The sequence below is a fragment of the Pteropus vampyrus genome, unplaced genomic scaffold (genome assembly GCF_000151845.1).
Source record: "Pteropus vampyrus isolate Shadow unplaced genomic scaffold, Pvam_2.0 Scaffold534, whole genome shotgun sequence".
Classification (NCBI taxonomy): Eukaryota; Metazoa; Chordata; class Mammalia; order Chiroptera; family Pteropodidae; genus Pteropus; species Pteropus vampyrus.
In genome coordinates this window covers 310,103-314,807 of record NW_011889315.1, presented here as the reverse complement: position 1 = coordinate 314,807, position 4,705 = coordinate 310,103, and the positions used below count along the sequence as shown (strand labels likewise).

The following is a 4,705-nucleotide window of genomic DNA, read 5'->3' as shown; positions in this document are numbered from 1 at the left end:
TATTTTTCGACTACACGGTTGGTGTCACTTCACCTCTCAGGCAATGGTGAAAGCCACCGCTATTTATGTTTTAGCTCAGGAATGTCGATTCATGTTAACTCTCCTATGAGGTGAACTTTTCATGAGTTCACGCATATCATGTTCTGTAAACACTCACGTCATTTCTATCGGTCCATTTCTCTTAGTCTCTACAAACAGCGTAGAGAGCCACAGTTCCCCCTGTAGTTGGAAAGCAAGTAAATACCAAAAAAAAAAAAAAAAAGTGTCCCGATGCTTCTAGTGAATGACGATGGCACTCAGGGTGCAGGGCCGTTCCAGAGAGGTGAAGGAAATTGCTTTTGAGTACATTTCCCTCACAATCCAGTGCAGAAGGAACGTCCTGTCACAAAGTTGGGGTTGATGAAGGACAGAAGTAGAGGTCAGTAACTTAAGAATCACACCAAAGAGCTGACATAAAAATCAGCTCAGAGACTTTTGACATTTCACTCGGTGAATTAAATAAATGCCTATCCTATGAGCAAAACAAAATTTCATACCACCCGGGGATTATTTAGATGAACAAGTGTGCTGAAGCCTGAGGTACTGAAAGTAGTTAGTATGTTTTCCACATGAATGATGGTTTTAGCATCACCACAGAGAGAACTATTTTGAGAATTTTTAATCTAATGTCTTACAACAAATCCATCTAAGACAGAAGAGAAGGTGTTCTCTGATTGTCCTCCAAAAACACACTCTTATGAAAGAAATACCTTCTGAGATTAAAACATAATCCAATGTTTGATGAAAAGTACTCAATCTATTCTTCTATAAAAGCCTCCCTCCAGCTCTCACCGTCTGGACTGTGGCAGACTAGCACAGCTGCCATGTTCTCCAAGGATTCCATTACGGCCTTTTTCAAACACCGTGCCATGAAATGGATGGGGGAGGCCGTGGAGAACTTAGTCATGGCTAAGATAAGCGTATACCTCCACGAACGATTCGAGACATTTCTGGGGGACCACTGGATATCCAGGTGGGTTTTCACTACGATCGTCAAGTTTCTGATCAAAAAGCCCCTCGTGTTCATGCTGGGTGGTCTTGCTACAGTTGTACAGAATCCGACCGTTGGCACATCTTTAAGTAATATCCTATTTTTTGAAAGAAGAAGATATTTCCGGAAGTGACAGATGTCATGGTGGATTAATCAGTTCCAGGATCTGGGCTTTGACACCCAAAGGAAAGGCAAGCAAAAGACAAAGGAGCAAGTGAGGCTACATCAAATTAAGGGGCTCTGGCACAGCGAAGGACGAGGTACGATCCACAACAGATACGGAGCCACGTTGAAATGGAGCCTGAACTGCCGTCCCAGAGGAACTGTCTTACGCCTCCAACGTTTGGGATGTTGCAACAAGGCCAGATACCCTTTGCGCCGAGCCCGAAACCACATTGTGTGCCAGAGGACTCTTCACGAGATGACGATAAAGTAGATGACATGATACTGGAATTTATTGTGTTACAAAAATATTTCATTTCTTCCTGTGAAATTGAAGTCTTACAAGGATATTTCATGTCGAACAAGGAAATTTAATACCTTACAAAGAAATGTAATGTCTTATAAAGACATTTAACGTCACTGGGAAATTTAATGCCTAACAAACAAGTTGAATGCCTAAAAAGATGACTTCATGTCTTACAAAGAAATCGAACATCATACAGGGAAATCTAACAGAGGTAATGGAGCTAATGATGGGGAGACAGGGCTGTCTCTGTTGGTACAGGGGGACGGTGTCGTTGTTCTCAACGAGGACAGTGCATTAGCTTCTGTGGCTGCCATAACAAAGCACCACAGACAGTGTCTCTTAAAACAAGAGAAAGCGATTCTCTGACATTCCGGAGGCCAGAAATCCAAAATCAAAGTGTTGGCAGGACCTCACTTACTCCGGAGGTTCTCAGAGAGATCCCGCTCCTTTTGTCGTCCGTGTTTCGGTAGCTGTCGGCATTCTTACCTTATGGCCCCATCACGCCTGACTCTGCCTCCACCTTCACGTGGCTTCCTCCCCTGTGTGTCTTCTCCTGTTCTGTTTCTTCAAAAGAACTTATCATTGGATTTAGGGCTCTGTGCAGATAATGCAATATGATCCATCTTGAGATCCTTAACTTAATGATGTTTGCAAAGAGCCTTTTTCCAAATAAGATCACATTGACAGGTTCCAAGAGTTAGGATGTGGACATATTTGGGGAGGAGCCCCCACTGAACCTTCTACAAGCAGTCTCCCTCTCTGGAACAGTCTCTGATGGGATTTGGGGTGATGTCCAGAGCTGCATCCATGGGGCCTTCCCCTAAACTCTGCAATGAGCCCCACTGAGTTTAGGCTTCACCTCTAGTTTACAGAAATGGAAGGACTTGGAGGGCAAGAGAGAGACCCCAAAAGAAAACTGCCAGACAAATCCAGACATGGACCCTCAAAGGCCACCAACCTGGGCCCCACATACACTGGAGCTTGTAGAAAGAGGAGGGCTTTTTAGATTATTGTCACATGCAATGTTGGGACCTTGTTTAGGTCACAGCCAGAAAAATGTCATAAAATATATTTGGGGACAAACACAAAAGCAAAAATAGATAAAATGTACTTCATCAAAATTTAAAACTTTTGTGCTTCAGAGGACTTCATTTAAAAATGAAAAACAACCCACAGAATGGGTGAAAAATTTTGCCAACCACATATTGAATGAGGGGCTTGTATGTAAAATATATGGTAAATAACATGCACAGCTTGGTAATAAAAAAAACAAAATATCTCAATGTAAAAATCTGCGAAGGATATGAATAGATAGATGTCCAAAAAAAGATATAAAAATGACCAATAAGCCCATCATTAGTAATAACTAAAATGCAAATAATAACTACAATAAACACCACTGTACACCCTGTGAATTGGCTAGAATCACGGACAGATAATAAAAAATCCTCGTACACTTCTCATATAAGCTGCTTTGGAAAACGTTCTGGCCGTTCCTCAAACTGTAAAACAGAGTTACTATATGAACTAGTGACTCTGCCCCCAGCATATGACAGAGAGGAAGGAGAGCATGTGTTCCCCCAAACTTGTATATAGCACATTATTCATAATAGCCAAAAAGTGAAAAAAAAAAACAAACCGCAAATATTCATCAACTAATGAATGGATAACCAAAATGTGGTCCATACAGTGGAATGTTATTCAATCACATAAAGGTATGGCAAACTATATGTGTTACAACTTAGAGGAACCTTGAAACATTATGATAAGTGGAAGAAGCCAGATGCAAAGGGCATATACTATGTGATTTCATTTATATGAAAAGTACAGAATAGGCAAATCCAGAAAACGGAGTGCAGGTTTGTGGTTTGCAGGAGCTGCAGGGTGTGAAGACTGGGGTGTAACTACTAATGGGTGTGGAGAATCTTTGGGGAATGAAAATGTTCTGATTAGATGGTAGCGATGGTCTCACACCTCCGTGAGTATGGAGAAGGAAGTGGACACTTTCTATGTTTGAATTATATCTCAACGAAGCGATCGAAATACATTTTAACATAGTCTTTCAGCAAGGTAGGGTGTATTGGTTTCCTACTGTGGCTGTTAAAAACTACCACAAACTACTGAAAAGTTGGAACATGGACTGGGTATTAGATGACTTTAGCAAGTGACCGTTCTGTTTGGCACACTAATGGAACTCTGATCATACAGAAAAAACGTTTGACTTCTGAAGACAAGTAGGTAGACGGATTAAGGACAGAGTTTTGTGTGTATGTAATTAATTTGAAAATGCTCCAGAGAAAAACTAATAGGCAGATAAAATTTTTTTTTAAATATATAGATAGGTAAATATAGACAGCTAGATGACAAATATGATCCCCCAAAAATGATGAAGGACTTCGCTCTGTGATGGATATATGACTGTTATACGCTCTCTTTGTATGTTTCAAATTTCTCATAATAAAAAGTTAGAAGAAATATTTCCCCTTATTTGTATGAAGGCTAACTTGTATATATTTTTGCTTGGAGACGGAATCGTATTGTTCAGGGACCGGAAAGTGACAATTTAAATAAACTTTGAGGACGCCGTTGGTGCCGAGGCAAACCTCACACTTGATGACATGGGAATGCTCCAAGAGGCAGAGTATCTGATATGTTACTTTAAAAAGATTTAACTTCTACTGGAGAATTAGTTGGTGCCCACTTCAGCTGGTGCGTCAGGGCTGTATGATAAAGTAGTTGTCTGGTCATTGCCCTTGGTTCCGGGTGAAAGATGTTAAATTCTTAAGCCTTGGAATTTTCTAAGTGCTACATCATCTATGGGATTCAGGAGCACTTCAGACCTACCCTGCCCTTGACCTAGCAGTTTTCCCCCATGCTGCTTTCTATCTGCACCTTTTGCTATAAGAAAACTGTAAGCGTAATTATAGCATTCGTAAATTCTATAAATTATTCTAGTAAGAATCCAGCCTGCGTGGGTGCTAAGAACTCCAACCAAGTGGGTCAGAGGAGGAGGGAACAGGAGCCTCCTAAATCATCTGACTTAGAGTTAGGTATCACAGATGGTAAGCAAGAAAGTCCAAAACTGGCCACTAGGCATTCAACCATCCAGTCGGTTCTGATCCTGTATCTTTATTTACAGTTAAGGGTCAGGCAACAAAGTAAGGAACCACAAGGATTAACAAAAAAAGCTATACTATGAAATTCTG

General features: G+C 40.9%; 1 long non-coding RNA gene across 1 annotated transcript in view; it reads left to right on the top strand.

Moving 5' to 3' along the window:
• The first annotated feature begins 776 nt into the window (after nt 1-776).
• LOC111733162 overlaps nt 777-4,705 on the top strand; it is a 6,436-nt gene continuing 2,507 nt past the window's right edge. Inside the window, exons 1-2 of the long non-coding RNA XR_002777861.1 lie at nt 777-787; nt 4,496-4,498. This is a non-coding gene — a long non-coding RNA (uncharacterized LOC111733162). The remainder of the gene's footprint in view (nt 788-4,495; nt 4,499-4,705) is intronic.